Genomic DNA, 24792 nt, shown 5'->3' with positions numbered 1-24792 from the left:
AGCCCAGGGTCCTGGGATTGAGCCCCCGCTTGGTCTCCCTGCTCAGGGGGAAGCCTGCTTCTCCCTCTCCCTCTGCCCTTCCCCCTGCATATGTGCGTGCACACTCTCTCTCTCTCAAATAAATAAAATCTTAAAAAAAAAAAAAAAAGAGTATATTGGGCACAGAGGGGCCAAGACTGTATGTTGCACTTACAGAGGTTCCGAAAGTAGTTAAATTCACAGAGACATAGTAGAGTGCTGGCTGCCAGGGGCAGGGGGAGGGTGGGGAAAGGGAGACTTAGTGTTTCATGGGCACAGAGTTCCAGTTGGGAGAAATGACTAAGTTCTGGAGAAGGATGGTGGAGACAGCTACAAGCCCATTTGAACATACTTCACGCCGCCAAACTGTACGCTTAAAAATGGTTCAAGTGGTAGATTTTATGTCCTGTGTATTTTAGCATAGGAGTGCATTGGCACTGCAGACCCGGAAGTTTTAGAGAGGGTTCTTTAAATCTCACCTGTGCTCCTTCCTAGCTGTGGAGTGGGACACTTCTCTGAGCTTCAGTTTTCTCCTTTTCAGAATGGGGATAAGTTCTTGGGTTAGTTGTGAAAACAAATGAGATACTCTGTGGCATACAGCAGGTGCTTAATAATGTAAGCTCTCATCATGATCGTTGCTTTTACCAGGCGTGTGGGTCCTCTCCTTGGCCTTGGTGGAACTGCCACTTGCATGGGTCAGGCGGCGTCCTTACTGCTCCAGGGGTGTGCCTGGGGTTTACTGGGGTTCTTTGAGGATGCCAGGAATCAAGTCACAAGGAGTTGGACTGGTGTCCCTGTGCTATTAGTTTTTACGAGTGATTACCAGTTTCGGTTTTTTGGAGTGTGGTCGTTCTGGGAACCGTGCATTGAAATCTCTAGGTCCTGAGCAACCCAGCCTGTGGTGTACTGAATCAGGAGCACCGGGAGTGGAGCACAGGAAGGTGGATTTTAAACAGGCTCTTGGGGGAGCTTTGCTATTCACCTAACTTTCTGAATCACTCTTTATGGTCTCTGAGAAATGACTCTTGGCTCTGCCCACCTTGAGAATCCTTTGGGAAGGGATTTTGAAGAACAGAAACACAGGACCACTCCCAGAGATTGTGACTCCGCAGGGCTGGTTTAAGGGGTCACTGCGTGCATATCTTTAAAAATAACAGTCCTAGCTGCATTTATTGGGCATTGACCAGGAGCCAGACACAGAGCTAAGTGTGCATTGTTTCACTTAACCCTTATGACCACCCATGAGGCAATTCCTATTATCAGCCCCATTTTAAAGATTGGAAACTGAGGCTCAGAGAGGTTAAGTGATTTACCCAAGGTGATACAGCTGGGAAGTAGTAGAGCTGGGATTTGAACCCAGAGGCAGGCTGACTCCAGAGTCTATATACTTGAGCCCTGGGTCCCAGTATTGCCCCAGAGCAGATTTAGGACAAAGGTGAGGCAGGCGGGACCCCAGGACCCATATTTGAGGAGGTACGTCCTTAACTGTCGCACCCTGGGCGCCTCCCTAGCCTCACCCCAGGACCAGCCCTGTGACAGAGGGCGTGTCCTTAAGCAAATTGGTTACAGTTTCCTTCCCCCCCTCATGGGGAGAAGCCTGAAGAGAGGGCCCCACCCCCTCTCCCGCCCCCAGTGACCTGCTTTCCCATCTCAGAGCCCCCCTCCCCCCATTCTGGGGCCTCTGTGGTCAGAGTCCTGGCCTCAGGGAAATCTCAGGAGCTGACTCAAACTGTTCCTTTTTGGGAGAAGGTGTTAGCAAAGATGGTTGCCAAGCAACTCCAGGGGCATCTATCTACAGTGATGATTTCTCTCTTTTTTTTCCCCCCTTTTGAACATCTTCTAGGCCGCTTTTCAGGTTCTCTGTTGTTAGCGTTTTCATGAAGGGTGCACTCCTTCCGATGATGGAAAGAAGATAGCTTTTCAATACCCTCCGCCTTAGAGGTGTCCTGTTGATGGGTGATGCGCCCGCTAAGTGGGTGTGAAAGACCTTTGCTTCCGCAGCCACACTGACACCCTCCTTGTCACCAGCTCCGAGGGGACTGGAGCAGCTGAGAAAGGCACAGAATGCCTCTCCCACAAGAGGCCAGGGCCAGGGCCATGGGGTGACATCTGGTTCTGGGACTTGGGTTCATCTACTTTCCATTAACCTGGGCACTTGGGCTTTTGTGCGTGATGACCTGGCTGGTCCCAAAGGAGCTGGTGTTTCTCTCTCTGCTTCTCTCTGTCTCTGTCTCTCTCACTCACCCTCAGTGGTTTCACAGATAAGAGCTCTTGACATGTGTTTTCTCTTCAGTATTGTCCCCACTCCTGCTTGGTCACCTCTTCAGTGTGGGGTTTCAGGTGGCCTTTGACAGACCCCAGACCCCTTGGTCTGCTGGCAGGTGACCTGACCTCTCTGGCAGGGGCCGGGAGCATGTGGGTTGGAGCACCTTCCACACACAACAGAATCTGCCCCAGGCTGGCTTGGAAGAAAGACAAACATGGGGAGGCGAAACCAGTCTCATGTGGGTAAGGTTGACTCCGTTTGGCCCACCCACGCTTGACAGACAGCCCTGGGAGCCCTGTCCCCAAACTCCAGTCTTCTTCTGTTCCTTGCATTGCATCCTTCACCTTGACCGTGGTGGCCTTCCTCACCGTCCTCTGAGAAGCAGGGCAAGGCTGGAAGAGAACACAGAACTCACATGAGTCCTGCCACCTTCAGAGGCTCAGGCCAAACACCGAACTGCAGAAGACAGTGGAAAACAGAGATACGTTCAGTTTCATGCAAGCACAGTAGATAATAATCCAGCCTTCAATGGAATGATTGGAGATTTCATTAAATAGTGGACCTTCTTGGAGCGTTTTAGAAATTATACTTTCTTTTCCAAAGTCTCGGTGACACCCACTTTTATGCCTCTTCTGCCAGTTCCTTGTGTCCTGTCCGCTCCTCCCTTCAGAGTTTGTTCTGTGTCAGGCAAACCTGGCTCCCAGCTCACACCGCAGACGTTCCCTCTGTGTGGTGACTCTGGCGTGTGCACCTCCAGTCCTGGCCTCTTCCCCATGGAGTGCGCAGCTCACGCCTCCGGTGCGCTGCATTGGACAGACCCCCACAGGGGTCCCGACCGCACCCTGTGATGCCACTAGGCAGGCGCAGAGCCTTCTCTGTATCTTCCCTTCTCTACTGTCTTTAGAAAGCCCCCCCATCTCCCCACCCTCCCTCTCTCCTCTCTAGAGGGATTCTCTGAGCCTCCCCATTTCTTTCCGCACTCCCCCCACCCCCACCCCCAGGCTAGTCTGCCTCATAGCCTACCTAGATTTTTTATAATAGCTGCTTAATTGGTCTCCCTGACTCCATCTTCCTGCATACCACTTCAAAATTAATCTCCTGAAAAGTCGCATTGTATCAGGTTGTTCCTCAAATGAAAACCTCTCATCACTTCCCCAGCGACCAAAGCTGACGCTGTATTCCAGGTCCTGCCTGCCTCACCCCTCCAAATGCCGTAGGTGGTTTGCCCCTCACCGCCTTAGACAAGCCCTGCTCCTTCCTGGTCACAGTCTCTGCCTCGGTGGGGTCCTCTGCTTCTAGAACCTTCCCCGCAAGTGAATGATTCTCATTCTGCAGGGCCCCGGGCCACATCCTTTCTCTGAGGAAGCCTCCCCCGGCCTCTCAGGCTGCACAGCCCAGACCCCTGCAGGCTGTACCCACCATGTACTTCGGCATTAGAGTCTTCCCACTTCAAGGCCTTTCCACTGTCTACCAGACCATTCCACTATTGACCTGATGGAGGAGGAGGGACTGTACCTTCCCTTTTTCCTTCCTCAGGTATTTTCAACCAGCAGAGCGCTTTGTTTCAGCTACGCATCCAATTTGTTTTTCAGGTCCCCATCTTGATGTACCTGTATTTTAATTTCTTTTCTTCCTTTCCTCTTTTTTTTTAAATTTTTTAAACTGCGGTTACATACAAATAACAAAGAATTTAACCATCTTACTTTTTAAGGAGTTCAGTAGTGTTAAGTACATTCACGTTATGCAGCCCATCTCCAGAACTCTCGTCATCTTAGGAAACTGAAACTCTACGTCCTTTAAACAATTCCACACTTATATCTTCCTTTTTAAATGCCGTCTGGAGATGACTTGAGTTTCCTTGATTTATCGCCTGATGTTTTCAAAGTTGTTGAGATTCTAAGCATTGGCAGGACTCCTGAAGTTTCTGTTTTGGTGGATATTTGGAGCAAGAATGCAAAAAGGCCCAGCTCAACTTAGGGGTCCCCTGTGGGTCCCTCTACCAGCAGTATAAGTTCAGTGGAAAAGTGCTATAATTTGGGCCCCTGCACAGCCAAGTTTCCCAGTTCAGATCTGATGTAACCCCCACCCGGCATCCTCCTTTCTGTGCCCCTCCATCTTATACTGTTACTGAAATTTTCACATGTACAAAAAAGCCGAAACGATAATACAGTAGTCCTTCATCTAAGCTCCACTTAGAGTGAAAAATTAGTGCACATTTCTTCTGTGCTTTCCTATAAAGATAGAAATTTTGGTAGCATTTGGAAATAAGTTGTAGACAGCATGACACTTCACCTCAAAATATTTATCATTTTGACACATCTTGGTTGCCTAACCTTGGGCCACTACTCACTTAAGTTCTCAGAGCCTTTTTTTATTATAAATATGCATGTGTGCTTTTGCTGAACATTTGGAAGTATGTCGCAGACAGCATGGCACCTCACCTGTAAATACTGTATCCTGCGTCCCCTAAAAATAAAGGCATTCTCCTACATCATCATAACACCAGCATCGCATTTAGAAAACTAATGTTTATCCCTAGTAGCATCTAATATCCAGTTCATGTTCATCCTTCCCCTGTTATCCTCCCAAAAACCTTTATAGCTACTCTCTTCTTAGCTGCTTTTTTTTTTTTAATGTATATAGCCAGATTCTATCAAGGTTCTTGCGTTACATTTGGCTGTTATGTCTCTTTAATCAGTTTTAATCTAGAATAGTGCCCCCCATATGTGTGTGTATATCTGTATGGATGTTTATGTATATATTTTTGTGTGTCATCTATAAAACATTGCCATTTAAAATGCTTCACATTCTGCTCATGGTGTCATGTATCTTGTTTTTGTAGGTCTTGTTTTTCTCTCATAGTTGAAGTTTTAGAGCTAATGTCTCCAAGTTAGGCTCTGCATTTTGGCAAGAATTCTGAGTGATTCTGAGTGCCTCATTAAGCATCTCGCCATGTCAGGGCACCCCATTATTAGGCATTGGTCACACGGTAAGGGGGTGCCCACCTCTCTCCCTGGCAAAACCGTTTTCCTTCTGCAACCGGCGTGTGGTTCTGTGGGTGCTGCTTTGGCACCAAGTGAATGCCCAGTTCCCCAATAAGAAATTTCATGGAATTGGCTTGGCATTGGTCCATAATCCTTGCTTGGATCACTTACTGCTTAGGGGGGGTTGTAGAACGATCATTTTCAAATTCTGTCATTTTATCTACATCGATTGGCTGACATTCACCTATAAAGGAGACCTGTTTCTCATCAGCAGGGGTGAAATTTTCAATTCCCCCTAAAAAGGCAAAATACAGTCTTTCCCTCTAATTACCAATTTCCAGAGTAAGGAGTTGAAACCCCGTGATTTAAGGCAAAGAGGAACAAGACCAAGGACTGGGCACACCAGCATTTCAATAGGATGTATGTATAGTGAGAAAACCCATAATCAATAGGAAATCTAGAGAGGGTGAGCTTTGTAGTGCAAACCTCAGAAGTCAAGTGTGACCCCATCTTGGTTGGTAGAGCATGAGTTTACAAACTTTGAGCAACATTACCCCACACACTCAAGTGACCCTTTTCTCCTTTAATTTGGACCTTTTCTTCTTTAATTTGGAGAAGGAAAGAGATAATTACACCTAAAATAATCTTTCTGCCACCTTTCAGCTGGAGCCCAGCATTTAATCTGGGCCTGGCAACCTGCTCCAGTTAAATTGTACACCAGGATGAGGGATGAGCTATGAAGTTAGAGTAGTGCGTTGCGGACCACTGATTCACTAGGAAGTGACCAAATGCCCAGGCACTGGGCTGGGCTCTGCACAGGACGTAATGGTGGAAAAGCCCTGGGCCCTGCCTCCCAGGAACTCAGGAACCTGCCACGCAGGGGGCTGGAAACACTGACCACCTAGAGGGTGAAAAGTGGCCTGAGTGCCCAGGTACTCCAGGAAGGAAAATTCCAGTCTGCTGTCTGCACAGCCTTTGACCTGCAGGGGCTCTTTGGTTTGTGGTTCTATCTGGACCCTGGTGAAGGCATGCCATAGGAGGCAAGTTAATGTTTGAAGGATGAATGAATGAATGCTTCATCAGAGATAGGATTTGGACATTGGGCACTGTGTGGGGACAGACCGACACAAGGAGAGCCCTGGTGAGGGCTGTGAGTTCCCCCAGAAAGTCACTTTTAGGAAAAGGAGTCATGGAGAGCCCTGGGCCTGCCCTCGGCACTGAGGAGAGAGAGCTCATCATCTACTCCACGTGTATACTTCCTCCATTATCCAGCACGGTTCAGCTTCTTAGGATGTAGAATTTTCAGGAAGCATCCTCCTTTTTGGTTTGGTCAGGTTTGTGTGTTTTGCTTTTTCCATTCAGTGTGCTGGGGGAGGGTTTTCTCTCTCTCTCTCTCTCTCTCACACACACACACACACACACACACACACTCCCCTTATTTCTTGCTGCCTGGTTCATCTGTCAGTTCTTCCCCATCACAATCCGTGTCCTGCTATTAAATGTTTTACAACTTGCCCACTGAATAAATGGGCATGGATACATATGTGTAGGATACATTTTACCCATGAGAGGCTGCTTCGTATACAGTTTACAAATAATAAAATAGTTGATACTCTCTTGTAAATTTCATATAGTCCATTGATTCTAACAGAATGCTTTCGTTGATTTTTGCCAAACTCTGGGATCCGGCCAACCTGAAATCGAACTTGACAAACAAGTATAGCTCCGACATAAGTATGTTGGTTGATATTTTCATGTAAATCAGTGGGTAAGATGAAAGTGAAAGAACAAAGACGTGTGTTGGAACTTCACTCGATCATTGGTGACGAGAGTGACTTCCTTGCTGACTTGGAGAATAGTTTTCAAGTACTGAGAGAACATGTCCTCATTTTTTGGTGCTATTCACAATATAGCTATAGACATGGTATACTTTTGAATAATTTTCTCCGTCGCTTTCTCAAATTTAATCACCAAAATAATAATAATAATGCCTGATTTGTAGCATTTGATAATTTCCATGGTGTAAATTCCCATCACCATACTATAAGCTAGCATGCTATCACTGAACTCAGAGTTGGGAAGAGATACGCATCCAAACGCTGTGATATGGGATTTCCACCACACAGATACAACAGGTGTAAATAACTTTAAGAGCATCGGTTCACAACCTATGGCCCATCACTGAAATTGAGCCTGCCACCTGTTTTTGTAAATAAAGTTTTATTGGAATGCAGCCATGCTCATTCATTTACATATTGTCCTGCTCCCTTTTGCCTTTAATGGCAGAGTGGAGTGACTGAGACAAGACACTGAAAACCTAAAATATCCCTGGCCCCTTCTAGAAAAAAAGAGTCAGCCCGTGCTGAAAAGCATAGATAACAGTAAAAGGCAGCAAAATAAATAGGAACTGTTCAACTTTGAGTATTCTTTTTAAGATATATAACACATTGAACTGTAAGCTCATAGAATTTTTAATAATTTAACAACTGGCTCACCATATTCCTGAAAATTTTAACAATGGGCTCTTGCATACGTCCATGCTGGACCCAGCTCACCACTGCAATGCATTGAGGGCCTCTGTTTTTAGTGCCAAAAAATGAGACCATCACTAATAGGAAGAAGCAGCTGACAATGTCAGATTGGAGGGGGAGCCACAGCGAGCAGATTTGAACTACTTGAAATTGTGGTCTAATTGAACCTAGAAATCAGAAGAAAGCATTTTTGAGGTTAGTTTTCATACAATTTTTTTCCTTCCCTCTTAGGGTCTGAGTTTGTTTTGGTTTTTCAAATGAGTTTCCTTCCGAGCTGATTTAAAAACTCAGTGCAGCATGCGTTCCTTACCAAATTTTGTGAGCATCTGTCTCGGGCCCATAGAGCCCCCTGACAGCCACCCGGCAGCTTCCAGAACCCCCACAGATGTTCCGTGTCCCTAGAAGGGCCGACTTCCTGTTGCCGGCCGGGAGCGCGAGGAGAGGTGGTCCCACCAGTTGCGTGGCGCTGGGGTTTTCCTTGCTGCCATTTCCTGCCAGTTGCCTCTGAATGGATTACAGATGGTCAGAGAAAGACTTCTTGGCACAGCGCGAGCACCAGTCTCCAGTGCTTTGTGGGAAGGATTTATAACAGGATGGCAGTTCAGGCCTACCCAGAATGGGCCTGGCGCAGAGGCCTTCCTGAAAAAACCAGCTGCCAGTGGGGATGGGGCCTGTGGGTGGAAAGGACCAGCAGGAGGGACAGCATGTCTCCCTTTATGTCACACCATTCATCCAGTGGGGTCTCAGATGGCTGCGTGTCCAAGGGTGTTAGTTAGGCTCCTGTGGAAATGGGAGCACCTGGGAGTTAGGTACTGAGGTTGTGTTCTGGTTGTGGCTGGCTCTTTGGGAAAGTGGACTAGATCCTCCTATCTTTTCAAAGTGAGGTAAAGGCAGGTGGGCCATTTCCTTTTTTTTTTTTTTTTAAGCCACAATAAAAGCAGATTTAATTGTTAAACTTTTTAAAAATATACATAGTATTTACTACTGTAACCGATTCGGCCGCACGGAGCACAAGCACAGCGCTGTGCATCTGTCACCACCAGCCATCTCCAGAAGTTTCCCATCAGCCCATACTGAAACTCAGCACACGTTAACCAGTAGTTCCCCATCCCTCCCTCCCCTCGGCCCTGGTAACCTCTACTCTGCCTCCATGAATTTACCTAATCCAGGGACCTCAGACAAATGGAAGCATGCAACATTCGTCCTTTTGTGACTGGCTTATTTCCTGTAGCATAATGTGCTCCAAGTTCTTCCGTATTGTGGCATGTATCAGAATTTCCTTCCTTTTCACGGATGGGTAATATTCCGTGGTATGTGTCTACTGCATTTTGTTTATGCACTTTTCCCACGGATGGACACTTGGGCTGTGTGCCCCCTTCAGCCGTTGTGAATTGTACTGCTGTGGACCCGGGTATGGGATAGAGTCAGATGGAGGAATCAGTTTGTCCGGGATGACTCGTCAGCCCTTCCAACGTTACTCAGTTCAGGTGAGGCTCTCTGTCAAAGCTGCCAGGAATAGGTGCGCAAGAAGGCCCCTTCCAGGCACCAGCCCAGGGCCCGAGGAATTGTGTGTCCTTCCGGCTGCATCCACCCAGAGTGGGCACCTTTTCCTAATTGGCACAGGGACGCTTTGCTACCCAGAGGAGCCCCTGAGACTGAAAATTGACAGGCCGGTGTTCACGCGGTGCTTTTGTGTCTGGGGCGAGGGGAGGCCTTGCTGGGCTGAGGCTGGGGCAGAGGGCTAGATTACCTACATGAGGATTCCTGGGTCTCCCGCTGCCAGAAATCCAGGCCACCATGGGCAGTTACAGGGACAAGGTCTGCTGTACATCCTCTGTGAGAGAGAGTAGGGCCATAAGCTCCCAGTGCACAGAGCCAGCAAAATCCATCAGAAGGAGGAGGGGTATTGGGCCATGTCCGAGTGCACTTGGGTTCTGTCATGAAATACTCCAGACTGGTTGGCTTGTAAACAACAAACTTGTTTCCCACAGTTCTGAAGGCCAGAAGTCCAAGATCAGGGCACCAGCATGGTCGAATTCTGGTGAGAATCCTTCCTGGGTCACAGACTTCTCATCGTGTCCCCACATGGCAGAAGGGGTGAGGGAGCTTTGGTGGGGGGAGGGTCCTCTTGTTGATACGAGAGCCCTAATGCCATCCATTCCTGAGGGCTCGTGGCTCATGACCGGATCAGCTCTCCTAGGCCCACCTCCTAACACCATCCCACTGGGTGTTAGGATTCAACATGTGCAGTCAGGGGGACTTAGACATTCAGACCAGAGCAGGCAGGCCTGTGGGGACGGGGTGCGGGTGGCATGAGGCTAGAGACCAGGCTGGAAGGCTCCGGGCCTAGAACAAGATGGTGGTGGAACTTCACAGAGGATGAGGGAAGATGGATGGTACAGAGACCTCAGGAGGGAGAAACAGGGAAAGTACCTCACAGAAAGTGTCATAAAGTGAACGGCTGCATTCTTTCTGACCACAGATGGTGGCAGGAGGAGGAGGAGAAAAAAGTGGTGGCATTTTTTCCTTCATAAAATTATTATTCATTTTATACTTTTTAAAAAAATTTTTGAGAGATTTTATTTATTTATTGGAGAGAGAGAAAGTGAGAGACAGAGCATGAGCAGAGGGGGAGGGGCAGAGGAAGAGGGAGAAGCAGGCTCCCCTCTGAGCAGGGAGCCCAATGCTAGACTCGATCTTAGGACCTTGGGATCATGACATGAGCCGAAGGCAGACACTCAACTAACCGAGTCACCCAGGCGTCCCCTTCTTAATGAAATTATTTAGCACCACCTGAACTTTTGTCCCTCTGCTTGGCATAGGAGGGACACAGAGCAGTGACACCGGGCTTGTGATGTGTAGAACCCTCCCATTGCATGAAGACTCTTGGAGGGCCTGATTTGTGTGCGCAAACTTTTTCTGGGCAGCGGTTTTATGGCTTTCCTGAGATCCTCAAAGGTATGGCCCTCCCAACCCCCTTTCAAAAAAAAGAGGTGCTTAAGGAAATTCACAGCTCCTGGGGAGACACACGTGTGCCCAGTATAACCACGGTGTGAGCTGCACAGACGGGGGATCCAAGCCAACAGGGAGGTGTGGGCCTTGGCTTAAGGGTGGATTTCGGAGTTAGGGTTTCATGACACTTTGAAATCTCCTTTGAGGAAGAGTCCTGCCTGGGCTGGGGTAGAGAGCTGGGGAGGAGCCTTGGCAGTGGAGCCACATTAAAAAGCTAGCTCTGCTGACATGATTGCAGTCAGGCTTGCCCTGAAGACACAGAGCTCCAGAGATGGGTAACGTGGTATAAGCCGCCCGAGTCTTATGTCTGTGTTTGGTTGCCTGTAGCAGAGCCTGTTGGTGGAGACGGAGGAACTCGGGCTTTGCAGTCAGATCTTAACCTAACATCTAGGCCCTGCCGCCTGCAGGCTGTGTGACTCTGGGCACGCACCCTCACTGCTCGGGGCCTCCACTTGCTCATTCCAACCACAGCCACAGTCACAAGGAGGGCTACCTCACAAGGAGATGGCAGCTGTTACTGTCCGCCAGAGGGGACGGGTCTGAGAAGTCCAGGTTAACCTCTATGTGTGCATAAATTACAGGAGAAGCGAAAAACAGGCCAGAATTTGAGAGCAAAGGGCAGAAAGTGTTGTGGGAAGGTGAGTGTGGAAGTTCCAGGTGAAGAATGGGTTTAGAAGGAAGGGGGCCACAGGCCGGAGTAAGATCTGAAGTGAGGTGTTCTGGGGGCGGAGACTGGCCTTCTGCCTCCTTTGGCACCAACTCTCATTCTCTGAGCTCCCACTTGATCTGGGCTCGAAGTGAGGGCATGCCCAGGGCCTGCAGAGCCAGGAGGAGAGGCCAGGGAGCTCTCCCCTCTGCAGGCAAATGAGGGTTGCTTTTGAAACAAACCCCAGGGGTCCTGGACCCCTGTTCTGTGAACAGAGAGGAGACTGGGATGTTTGAGAGCAGATGTCTGTGCCGGTTCCATGCCTGCCTGTCAGGGTCAGAGCCCAGCCTCTTTCCGTCCTGGGAGTCACCTCATGCCGCCCAGCTTCATTTTTCCCGTCTGTAAAAGAGCCTCATCGGGTTCTTGGGAAGAGGAAGTGAAGGGGACATAACGGCACTTAGCACAAGGCCCAGCCCATCATAAATGCTCCCTAGTTCTTTCCTTTCAATGCCGCGGAGTGTCCCCGGAAGGGGCGCCCGAGGAGCGTTGTTCACAACGAGACATGGTGCCTTGGCCAGGGCTGTGTTCTAGATGCTGCTGGACTTAACAGCTCAAAAGGAAACCTCAGCTAGAGATGGCCCATAAATGGGGGGACCCCCAGCAGGGAGCCGGCATCTTCCAGTTCTTTGCCAGCATTTCTAGGGGAAATGATGATTTTTTTTTTTTATCATTGTATTTCATAGGGGAAAAAAACCTGCCAATTAAACTATAGCCACTATTGATTCTAAGAATCCATTTGGATTTTAAAGATGTTACAGTGTGTTTGGAGAGGGGTGGGGAATACAGCTCAGAATTAAGGAAATACAGTGGGGCAAAAATAGAGTCTCAAGCAAAATTTACATGAATTTTAAAGATTAAAGCATGAAAGTTTAAGAAACACCGAAAGCTCTGGTAGAGCCCCACACTGCGACATTCGTGTGAATTAACCTCCACCTTCAGGGTGACTCTGTTTCAAGGATTGTGTAGGGAGGAGGAGTGCCCAGGTTTGACCTCCCTGTGAGTTTAGTTGGGACGCAGGGGGCGGGAAGGTCAAGGAAGTGACCCCAGAGTGTAATAGGCTCAAAGTCATCTTAGAGCCTGAACACCCTCAGGCAGACGTCGCTTGAGTTAACTTCGCTTAGGAGGAAAATCCACACGCGGCACTTTGAGGAGGAGAAATGGGTCATAAAACCAAGCAAACAAGTCCACACCTGGGAAGGGGTGGAAACCACAGTTCGCTGCCCCCCAGTGAGAAAAGGCTGCTTGCTGGGACCCACAGAGCAGCACACCTCCCAGTGGGCTCCTAGCGCTGGTGTTTCGATACCTCGGTGGACATTTGGGGGGACACCCAGCTTTGCCCTCTTGCCCTTAAAAAACTTACGGCAACTCTCAGGCGGCTCAGAAGGGGTCTGATTAAGCTTCCTTCTCCCTGTGGGGCCCTTCTGCTCCCACCTGCATATGGCCATGTGGGGACAGGTGTCTGGGGACTCTTAGTGTGGCCCAGGGAGCTGCTGGCACCTTGAAGCAGAAGGACTTCTCCCAGCCCTGTCGAGACTGAACAGATGACTCATAATAATGGCGTCAGCCAACTTCTGTGGAGCATGTGTCCTGGGAGTGCTGGATCCTAGGGGTGCTGGGTCGGAGTGCTGGGTCCTAGCGGTGGTCAGTGAGGTAGGCATTACCTTGAAGGGCTTGCAGATGGCAGGATGGAGGTGCTGAGAGACTTTGTGATCGCCCTGGGGTGATAGTGCTGGGGGAGGACCCAGACAGGAGCAGAGAGCAGTGCCCCAGCCCTGGGAGATGGCACTCGGCTGGAGGAAGAAGGGGCTTGGAGGTGGGAGAGTGGATATTAAGCGAGCTGAAGCAGCGTGCTGAGCAGGCCCTTCCTGGAGGCTCTGGGCCTCCATGAGTCAAGGTATTTAAAAAAAATATTTTTTCATTAATACAGAGGTGATGCATGATCACTGTGGAAAATACCTATCAACAAAAGACAAAAAGAAAAGTTAGCCTCATCCTGTCATGTAGAATTAACCTATGCTGGCTCTGGTTATTTCTAGGTAACATTTTTGTAAATGAGGTAGTCTTGCCTTGTTTGGATTGTGGTGAGCAACTTTTCAAGTTATTCGCTAGTCCATTGCATATGTGTTCCATAATTTATTTAACCAGTTCCCTGTCACTGGCTATATCGGTTGTTTTCAATGCTTCATTACTAAAAGTATTGCAATTAATAAATGAATATCCTAGGGGCCCCTGGGTGGCTCAGTCAGTTAAGCGTCCGACTCTTGATTTGGCTCATGTCGTGATCTCAGGGTGGTGAGATTGGGCTCCACATTGGGTGCCACACTCAGCTGGAAGTCGGCTTGGGATTCTCTCTCCTCTCTCTCCCTCTCCCTCTGCTTCTCCCCCCCACCAGCCCATCCCACCCCACCCCTGCACAAGCACACTTAATCTCTGTCTCACTCTCTTTCAGGATAACTAAGTGAATGAATGAATATCCTTGTAGCTAAATTTTTGTACATGTTCATGATTATTTCCATAGGTATATTTTTTTAAGAGGACTGCTGAGTCCAGGGGTATGATATTTTTGAGGCTTTTGATGTCATTGTTAAATTGTCCTCTAGAAATATTTTACCCATTAATACCCCTGTTAGGAGTATATGAGAATGTTTCCTGAACTTTGGCCAATATCTCACTGAAGATTTTCAAATATTTGGTGATTTAATAAGTTTAAATGTTTCCTTCCTTTAATTAGCCCTCTCCTGATTACTAATGAGGGTGACCATTTTGTATGTGTTTATTACCCACTTGTGTATGTTTTGTGTGAGTTGCTTTTTTCATGGTTTTTGCTTAGTTTCCTGTTGGTCTCTTAATCTTTTTCTCACTGATTTGCAAAAGCTCTCTATATATTAAAGCTAATTTACTATTGTATTTATATGGGGATCACATGATTTTTAGAAAATCTTGTAGTTCAAAAACTCTGACTCTTTGATGTAGCCTGAAGGATGAAAGTAGCTAGGAAAATAGAAATTCCAGATAATTTCCAAGCTGTGTGGTAGGTGTTACTGAACGCTGGCAAGGGCCACATAATATTATTTATGCTGACAAGACAGGACTAAGAGTAAGAGCTACCATTTACTGAACAATTGTTATTTACCAGGCACTTTACATGTATTAGCCTTTTAATCCTACGACCCTGTAAAGAGCTGAGAAAAGTGGGGCAGAGAAGAATGAAGCATCTCACCTGAGCTCACACAGCTAGCAAGTGGCAGAGTCAAGATTTGAACTTGGATCTGCCCATCTCTACTATGCACATGCTCTCCACTCTACCAAGCTGACTCTCACTCTCAGCGTTAATCATAGTCTTACAAGTCAGATTTTCATCAGCAGTCTCCACAGAGAAAGTAGCAAGTTGGAGAACACGGCATAACTGATCTCCAAAGATGCCCTTGCAGTGAACACGCTTCCCATTATAGTTCCCTCCCTGGGACCCTTGCCAAGCCCGTGATTCACGTGTGTGGATGTGCATGTTCTGTAGTGGCTTTATTGAAATTTAATTCCTATGCCATTAAATCCACTCCTTTAAAGTATATCATTCTATGTTCTTGGCATATTCACAAAAGTGTGCAAACAACACAACTATCTAATTCCAGAACGTTTTAATAACCCCCAAAAGAAACTTCATATCCATTAGCAGTCACTCACTTTCCCTCCTCCCCCAGTCCTTGGCAGCCACTAATCTGCTTTCTAGAATAGGATTCGCCTTTTCTACCCATTACATATAAATGAAATCATACAATATGTGGCCTCTTGTGTCTGGCCCCCTTCACTTAGCATAATGTTTTTAAGGTTCATTCATGTAGCATGAATCAGGACTTCATTCCTTTTATGGCAGAATAGTATTCCATTGTATGAATGTACCACATTCTGTTTATCCATTCATCAGTTGACATTTGGGTTGTTTCCACCTTTGGGCGGTTGTGAATTGCATTGTTATGAATATTTGTGTACAAGTTTTTGAGTGGATGGAATTTTTTTTCAGCTCTCTTGTGTATATATCTAGGAGTGGAATTGCTGAATTATAATGGTATCTCTATGCTTAATTTTTTGAGGAACTGCCAAACTATTTTCCAAAGCAGCTGCATCATTGTATCTTCCCACCAGCAGTGTCTGAGGCTTCCAATTTCTCCTCATCGTTGCCAACACTTGTTATTGTCCATCTTTTTGATTATAGCCACCCTAGTGGGTGTGAAGCTATCGCATTGTGGTTTTGATTTGCATTCCCCTGATGACTAATAATTTTGAGCATCTTTTAATGTGGCACATGTGTTTATTGGCACGTATGACCATCATTTTTTGGAGAAATGTTTTGAAAATTCTTTGCCTGGTTTTTAATTAGGTTTATTTATTTTTTATTATGTTGTGAGAGTTTTTATATATTCTGGATATAAGACCCTTATCAGAGGTAGGATTTGCAAATATTTTTTCCCATTCCATGAGTTGTCTTTTTACTTTCTTAATGGTGTCCTTTGAAGCACAGTAGCTTTTAGTTTTTATCATGTCCTGTTTATCAGTAATTTCTCTTGTTGCTTGTGCTTTTGGTGTCACATCTAAGGAACCACAGTCTTATCTCAGGTCACAGAGATTTACTTCTGTTGTTTTCTTCGAAGAGTTTTATAGTTTTAGCTCCTACATTGTGATCCCTGATCTATTCCAAGGTGTTTTTGCATATGGTGTGAAGTAGGGGCCCAAATTCATTCTTTTTTTATGTGGTTATCCTGTTGTCCCAGCACAATTTGTTGAAAAGATTGTTCTTTGTCCCTTTGAACTATCTCGGAACTTCTATTGAAAAACAATAGACTAGGGGTGCCAGGGTGGCTCAGTCGGTTAAGCATCTGCCTTTGGCTCAGGTCATGATCCCAGGGTCCTGAGATCAAGTCCCACGTCGGGCTCCCTGCTCAGCGGGAAGTCTGCCCCTCCCCGCCCTCCTGCTCATGCTTTCTTACTCTCTCTCAAATAAATAAATAAAATCTTTTTTTAAAAAAGAAAGAAAATCAGTGGACCATAAATATAAGGGCTTATTTCTGGGCTGTCAATTCTGTCTCATTGAAATGTATGTCTATCCTTATGCCACTAGCACACTGTCTTGATTACTGTAGCTTCATAGTATTTTTTTTTAAGATTTTATTTATGTATTTGAGAGAGAGACAGCAAGAGATAGAGCATGAGCAAGAGAGAGAGGGAGAAGCAGACTCCCCACTGGGCAGGGAACCCGACTCAGGGGTCCACCCCAGGACCCTGGGATCATGACCTGAGCCAAAAGCGGCAGATTCTTAACTGGCTGAGCCACCCAGACGTCCCTGTAGCTTCACAGTATGTTTTGAAACCAAGAAATAGGAATCCTCCAACTGTTCTCTTTTTTAAGATTGTTTCTGCTTGAAACAATATGGGCCCCTTGAATTTCCATATTAACTTTAGGATCAGCTTGTCAATTTCTGCAAAAAAAAAAAAAAAAAGAAAAGAAAAGAAAAGCTAGAATTATAGAGATTGTGTTGAATCTGTAGGTCAGTTTAGGGAGGATAGCCATCTTTACAATGTTATGTAGTCCCGTACATGAACATGAGATGTCTTTCCACTTCTCTAAATAATTTCTGAATCACTCTTAGCTGTGTTGTTTGTGGTTTTCAGTGTGCAAGTTTTGTCCCCCTTTGGCTAAATTTATTCGTATTTTATTTTTTCAGTGCTATTACAAATGGAATTGTTTTCTTAATTTCATTTTCAGGTTGTATACAGGGCTATTATCCTGCAACTTGCTAAACTTGTTTGTTACATCTAATAGTTCTGTGTGTGTGTGTGTGTGTGTGTGTGTGTGTGTGTGTTTGTGTGTTCTTTAGGATTTCTATAGGTAAGACCATGTCAACTACAAATGGAGGTAGTTTTACTTTTCCCTTCCCAATCTGAATGCCTTTTATTCCTTTCCTTTCCTTTCCTTTCCTTTCCTTTCCTTTCCGTTTTACCTTTCCTCTCCTCTCCCTTTCCTTTCCCTCCCCTCCTCTCTTCTCTGTTCCTAATTGCCCTGGCCAGAGCCTCTGGTACAATATAGGTTAGAAGTGGCATGGCAAGATGTCATGTCTTGTTCATCTTCAGAGGAAGGCATACCATTAAGTATGATAGTGGGTTGTGGGCTTTTCATAAATACCTCTTAACAAGTTGAGGAAGTTCCCTTTTATTCCTAGTTTGTTGAGAGTTTTTGTCATGAAAGTGTGTTGCGTCTTGCCAAGTACTTTTGCCACATCCTTTGAGGTGATCATATGGTTTTATCCTGTATTCTATGGATAGGGTGTATTACATGGATTAACGTTCATATGTTGAACCACCCATGTATTCCTGGGATAGATTCCACTTGTTCAAGGTATATAATCCTTTTTATATGTTGGAGAATTCAGTTTGCAGGTATTTTGTGGAGGATTTTTACATGTAATTCGTAAGGGATCCAATCAGTGATTTTCTTATGATACCTTTGTCTGATAGGGTAATAATGGCCTCATAGAGTCAGGAAAGGTTCCCTTTGGCTCACTCCTAACCAATAGAATATGACAGATGTCACTGTGCAACATATGAGGCTAGGACATAGGAGCCTTGTGACTTCTGCCTGCATTTGGGGGAACATCCACTGTTGGGATACTCCCTTTTGGAGCCTGCTGCCATGCTGTAAGAAGCCCAAGCCCCGGCGGGGTGGGGGGTACCCCAGTGGACTTCTGGCTCTGGCAGCATCAAACACCAATCACGGGAAAGAGCCGCCTCGGACACACAGCCCAGCAGATCTTCATGTTACTATTGCTTCCATTGACATCTCATCCAAAGAGAAAACCGCCCAACTGAGTCTAGTCAATCTGCAGACCCATGAGACATAATAACAAATTGTGGTTTTTAAGCCACAGATTTGGGGGGTAGTTTATGGCATGATCAGGAATAAATGATAGATTTATATTTATAAATAAAATATAAATATTTATAAATAAATCTATCATAAATAAATGATAGATCAGGAATCAGTTGTCTCAGCCTGCCTCTCAGCCGTACCTTTCTGTAAGAATTATGGGGGCACACAGTGGTATTTTCTCTCTCCCCAGTTTCTGAGAAGGCTCTGAAAAGTGACAAAACAGCCAGAAGGCAGCAATGAAAAGAAGAGGCAGCATGGGGCCCAGGACACCCATATTTGGGGTAATCATTCTTCACCATGGTAGCCAGTGGCCTGTTTTGAGAAAAGGCATTTGTCCAGTTGTACTTGGCCCCTGCTTTTGGCAGAGTAGCTCAAAATTCACAGTGCTCATGCGCTGGTCAACCTGGGGCCATTTTGCTGCCCTGATACCAGGAGGGTTTTGCTTCAGTGAGTGCCTAGCCCTGGCATGGCTGGCATTTCAGGCCATCTGCTCCCTTCACGTTCAAGATGGATCGGTCATGTGGGATTTACCCTTAGCTCCCACCTTTTTTCTCAGGTCTGCAGTTGGTTCACCAACTGAGCATCTCCAAGCCTCTTGCTGATCCCACCTTCAAGCCCTTGGACAGAGTTGGACTGCTATCCTAAAGGCAGAGGCAGCCAAGAAGGCCCTCAAAAACAGATGTGCCCTAATAACCAGCAAGAGGAATGGGGCAGGGTGGGCCCCAGGTGGATATGAAAGCTTTTGTAGGCCTGTGCAGCCTTCTCAAATCCCAGCCTGCCACTACAGGCTGCCATTTGCTTGCTACACACAGGAACTGACAACTCACCTGTCCACTGGGTGTTATGTTTGCCACTGCCATCTGTAAGTGGGTCAGTTCTGTGCACGTATACCAAGCGACACTTCTTCGTCTCAGAAAAGGGGCCCAAGACCTCTTTTATCTCTACTTCCATAATATCAAGAACATAAAGATGTATTACACATGAAAAAATGTTCAACATCACTCATCACTAAGGAAATGCAAATCAAAACAGCAATGAGAGATTGCTTCACATCTACTAAGATGGTTATAACCATCTACTAAGATGGTTATTATATATATATATATATATATAAAAATATATCTATATTTCTATATATATATATATAGAAAGGGGTTTGACAATTCCTCAGCAGTTAGACATAAAGTTACTGTATGACCCAGCTCTTCCACTCCTAGGTATATACCCAATTTCTCACAAAAACCTGTACACCAGTATTCATACAAGCACTGCTCTTAACAGCCAAAAGGTGGAAATAACACAAATGTCCATCAACTGTTGAATGGAGAGACAGAATGTGGTATATCCATCCAGTGGAATACTATTCAACCATAAAAAGGAATGAAGTACTGATACATGTTATAATATGGACTGTTCTTGAAAACATGCTCAGAGAAAGAAACCAGACCCAAAGGACCCCCTATTTATGGCTCCATTTATATGAAATATCCAGAATAGCCAAAAAGAAAGTAAATAGCGGTTACCCTGGGCTAAGGAAGGAGGGGAATTGGGAAGTACAGGGTTTTCCTTTGGGGGTGGTGAATATTCTGGAATTAAATAATGGTAGTGGTTGCATAATATTGTGAATATACTAAAAACCACCAAACTGTACACTTTAAAGTGGCTAAATATAAATTTGATGTTATATAAATTTTAGCTTAGCAAAAATTTTCAGAAAAAGATGTGTTCTACTTTTAATGGTCCTTTCTGGGGAATGAAGATGTATCTTGTTTTCCCTGGAAGGACGGGTGCTTTCCCAGGAAGGATGAGGAACTTGCCAGGGAATAGGTGCTTCCCAGAGGAGCTTGACATGGCACCAAGAGCGTGGGCTTAGGAGCAAGGAATTCTATTTCTCTGTTTCACATGCCGGCCAGACAACCGCAGGCAAGTTCCCCAGCCCATCAGCACCATGTTGAAGTCATCTCCGAATTGGAGATCTTCCTTTCAGAAACACTTATAAAGTGCTAATTATGTGCTAGTCTTTAGTATTAGTCCCAGGTTCCAGCTGGAGAGACTGAGGCATAAGGAGGTAGAGTACTTGTCCAAGGTCAGCCAGCCAGTGAATGGCAAAGCAGGGTTCTAACCCAGGCCCTCTGTCTGTAGACTTTATGCCCCCAAGTTGTCCCCACAGGAGTCTGTACCTCACCTACCTCCCATGTCATCGTAGGGATCAAACGCAATTATACACCACAAAACCCTCTTCCAAACATGAACGCTGTGCCACACACACAAGGTCTGGGGTTACTCCTGCCTTCCATATTAGCAATTAGATTTACAGGAAGAACACCTGAGGCTCATGTGCCCCAGGGACACAGCCGGGTCCCACCCTGAACGTATTCCTGTGGACTTCACCAAAGAAATTAGGATTATCATCTTAAACCCATGTTTCTTTTGGTTGCAGAAAAATGTCCCAGAAAGGTTTCTGGGAAAACTCCCAAGATTGCCTTATGCTATGGGGCCAGGACTTGGAGGGTGCAGGCAGACCAGATAGATCCTGGAATTCCTCATACTGGCTGGGGCAGGTAAACCTAGAAGGGTGACCTCACCTCCAATAAGTCATTTGCAGTTTGTATTTGGAAAGGGGCCCAGTCATAAGATCAGGCAGTGTGCATACCCCCATTTCTTCTTGGGGCTTCTGGTCTGGAAGCCCACAGGGATGCAGGGGAGGACGTGAAGGCTCCCTGGCCCAGCATTTGATGGTTGGGTGGGCGAGAGGTTTGGGAGCTGTCGGGGGGTGGGGGGAATGCATGATCTGGAGAAGATATAAAAGGTAGCAGTAGAAGCCAGAATGTTGCCTGGATTCTGGCAGGGGTGAATCCAGGGATCGGGAAATTCCAGTAAACGTGACCCAGAGAGCTGGTGCGTTGGCAGGCTGGATCCAGACATGAAATGCAGCAGGCTTTTTAACCTAGCAGTGCACAGGCGGGCCCCAGGCGGGCCTCTCTCCCCTCCTGCCCGCAGCCCCAAAGCATTTCTGCTCCGGCTCCTCCTCCTCTCCCCTACAGGGGCGGACTTTGTACGTGCCCTCATCCTACAGAACCTTCGCAGCAGCCTGCTAACTGACCTCTCTCCTGCTTATTGCCTCTCTAATCCCGTCTTACCGTCTCCAGAGGGGTTTTTCCAAACTCACATCTGATTGTTACTCTGCTTCTTAAATCACGTTAGAGGCCCCCTGGGCTCTAGTGAGTGACACTGGGCACATGGCCTGTCACACATCCAGCCCCGGCTCCCTTCCCCTGTTATTCCTCTCTTTCTCACTTCTGACTCAGACCACCTGGCGACTTCCTACGCATCCACAAAGACCCAGTTCAAGGGAAGTTTCCCTGACCCCATCCCACCCTCGGCCCTGTGCATAGTTAACTGAGTCCTTACCTGGTTCCTGGCATGTCTCAGGTGCCTCTGTTATAGCATCTGTCATATCTTATTGCTTCTTATGTCACTTTTCTTTTTTCCAGTGGGCTCATGGTTCCTTTAAGACAGGACCCATGGGGGCACCTGGGTGGCTCAGTGGGTTAAGACTCTGCCTTCAGCTCAGGTCATGATCTCGGGGTCCTGGGATTGAGCCCTACATTGGGAATCTCTGCTAGGCAGGGAGCCTGCTTCCCCCTCTCTCTCTCTGCCTGCCTCTCTGCCTACTTGTGATCACTCTCTCTCTCTGTCAAATAAATAAATAAAACCTTAAAAAAAAAAAAAAAAGGACAGGACCCATGTCTCTACCCCTTTTTTCCCCACTCCCAGCACACTGTAGGTGCTATATACGTGTATTTTCCTATCAGTGTTCATGGCCTATCTGAGTTTGAGGCAGACACTAGACTCACCAGCGTTCTCTGTCCTGCATGCGGGGCTGGACCTAAGGCTACCGGTCCTCATGGGCTACTGAAGCTCTTCCCTGTCTCCTGGGTGCCCTGAGCTGCAGGAGAAGGGAAGGAAGACTCATCTCGCTGTGCCCCTTGCACAAACTAACGAACAGCTGCTGTCCAGACGGCCCAGATGGACTGTCCAATATAGGCCAAGTGGCCAAAACAGACTCATACGTGCTAATCAGGTACCATCTGGAACCCAGTCCAAATGGGGAAGCTGCCAGCAGTTAACACCCAAGTGCCCGACAGACTGAGAGTGAGGTCCAGTAGAGTAGTGCTGGGCTGAGGTGCAGAAATCCCCACCTTGGATCCGGAGCACTCAGGCCAGGAAGAGATGCCAAACCCTCGGGCAACCGCCTTCCAGGTTCAAGTTTTGATACTCATTGTAGGTGCACAAAACCCACGAGCTTTTTTTTTTTTTCCCCTTCCCCTGCATGCAGCAGCAACAGCTTCTAAAATGTCTCTCAGCTGCACAACTGCCCATAACCGCCTGCCGTTTGGCCTTTCTAAAAGGCAACACCTCTGCACTCGAATCTAGAACACCCACAGCCAAGTGTGTCACGTGTTGTTGGCTTGTTTGGTTGGTGGCTGGGCATGGGCGCCTCCCTCGAGGGCTGGCTTCCCCAGAGTTGAGTGGGCAATTCTGAGAGTTCTTCAGCGACGCAGTCGGAACCGAAGGACGCGTATCTGTGCAGCAGTCACCCTCCATGGAGGAATGGATTCCTTTGCTTTTCTGCTGGAGCGAGGGAAGTGCCTGAGAGACTCTTGAGTGGACAGGAAGTGGAGGTGAGCCACTGCCAACCCTCCAGATGAGGCAGGTGGGTGGAGAAGGGCTCACTCCTAGACCGGGCTGGCTCGGTTCCCAGGGACCCAACACTTGGGGTCATTTCTGCATGGCCTGGGGCTCTTGCCCTGGTGCCAGACTCGGACAGTCAGGAGAAGGCAGTGAGCCATTCGGGGGACATGAAGGTTGCCCCTCAGAGCCCCTTTTCCTTGTCTCTGCAGGTTGCATAGGGGGCTGACCCAGGGAGGGAACAGAGATCACTTTTCTTACCTGGCCTCCCAGCTCCAGCTCCTGGCGGGGATCTCACAGAATCCAACAAATCTCTGCACGGGGGAGGGGGAGACACCCCTTGTATCAAAAGGCTGAAATCCTGGGGGGTGTGGCCTGCGCCGCAGCTGTTTCCCTCCTGATTTCCAAGGATAATGTCAAGTGCCTCGAGTGTGTGAAATTCTGGCTGAAAGTGAATGATTGAAATGCTTTTTCCATTAAGCTGGCTCCCTTCTGCTATAGGTGTTTTCCTAACAACCCTTATGCAAATAGCTGTGAAAAGTAGGAAGTGGTAAAATGTCGAGAGTATCTTCGGCTCCTGGCTCCTGGCCGTGTTCTCAGCCGAAGCCTTCTGATTTTCCACCGCAAAAGAAAGAAAGAAAGAAAGAAAGAAAGAAAGGGAAAGAAAGAAAGAAAGAAAAGAAAGAGAGAGAGAGAGAAAGAAAGAGAGAAAGAGAGAAAGAGAGAAAGAAAGAGAAATAAAGAAAGAAAGAAAGAAAGAAAGAAAGGCCGACAGACCACTAGCCCTTGGTGTGGCACTGGGCGACACAGCCAGGAGGCCTGTGCCGTTTTCTTGTCTGCAGCTTGGAGGGCAGGATTATGTTAGAACACTGAGCCATTATGGGTCTCTAGGATCACATATCGTGCGTTATTGTCTACGCAGCCAATGTAAGTTATTGATTTGCAAATGGGCAGCATTCCTTTCCAACTCCCGTGAAGGAGGTTGGAGGGGGGAGCTATTTTCCAAGAGAGAAGACTTGGTTCATTCTTTGCAAAAACATTTCCTGTGCAGCCCGACTCCTGCTTTTAGGACCTGAGCCATAGCGAGCGAATGCACGGGGTGCGCAGCGTTCATTCATGAGGGAGGCGAACACTTGGCAGGCGGCCCCAAAGGCCCTGCGCACCTGTGGAGGCTGCGAGCTTGGCATCAAGCTCGCCATGCGAGCCTAGAAGTGTGGCCAGTGACCTGCGCCCCGCGGCAAAGCCACCTTCCGCAGGGACCTAGTAAAGCAGATCCGTGGGGAGCGCCCGCTTGCTTCTGTGGCTCCTTTGTCAGCCGTTCACCCTGTTGAGCTTTTCCCTCACCCTGTGGAGATTCTGCACCCCTCTTCATTTGGTGCCGATGAGGATGGGTAAGGCAGTATCATGGCTCCACGCACGTCTCCCAGAACAGCCAGGTAGCATCTGATAGACCTTGCGGATTTCCTTGCTTCCAAGATGCGAGGTGTTGACTCCTCCAGTGCTGAAATGCGTCTTTAAAATCAACGCTGTTATCATAGTTGAACTGGTCTGTCAGTTCTTCTCTTGCTTAGCCGTCCGTAAGATAAGGGTGCATTCTTCTAAGATCTGAAGAAATAGGGAGAACCAGAAAACCAGTCCATTCGTCTGACCACTGCTTCAAGAGA

General features: G+C 47.2%; 1 protein-coding gene across 7 annotated transcripts in view; it reads left to right on the top strand.

Moving 5' to 3' along the window:
- The window catches only part of ATXN7L1 (ataxin 7 like 1), a 234915-nt gene that overhangs the window by 9693 nt on the left and 200430 nt on the right, over window positions 1–24792 (top strand). The window contains exon 1 of one of the 7 annotated variants that reach the window (XM_032873349.1): window positions 22919–23153. The exons of the other annotated variants lie outside the window; for them this stretch is intronic. The gene's annotated coding sequence lies outside the window, so the exon portion shown is untranslated. Of the gene's footprint in view, window positions 1–22918; window positions 23154–24792 lie in introns of those variants that run through there. 7 annotated transcript variants of the gene reach the window in all.

Source organism: Lontra canadensis, unplaced genomic scaffold (genome assembly GCF_010015895.1).
Source record: "Lontra canadensis isolate GAN:19392208 unplaced genomic scaffold, GSC_riverotter_1.0 scaffold48, whole genome shotgun sequence".
Lineage (NCBI taxonomy): Eukaryota > Metazoa > Chordata > Mammalia > Carnivora > Mustelidae > Lontra > Lontra canadensis.
Note: the sequence above shows the minus strand (reverse complement) of the source record. Positions and strands in the feature narration are given on the sequence as shown.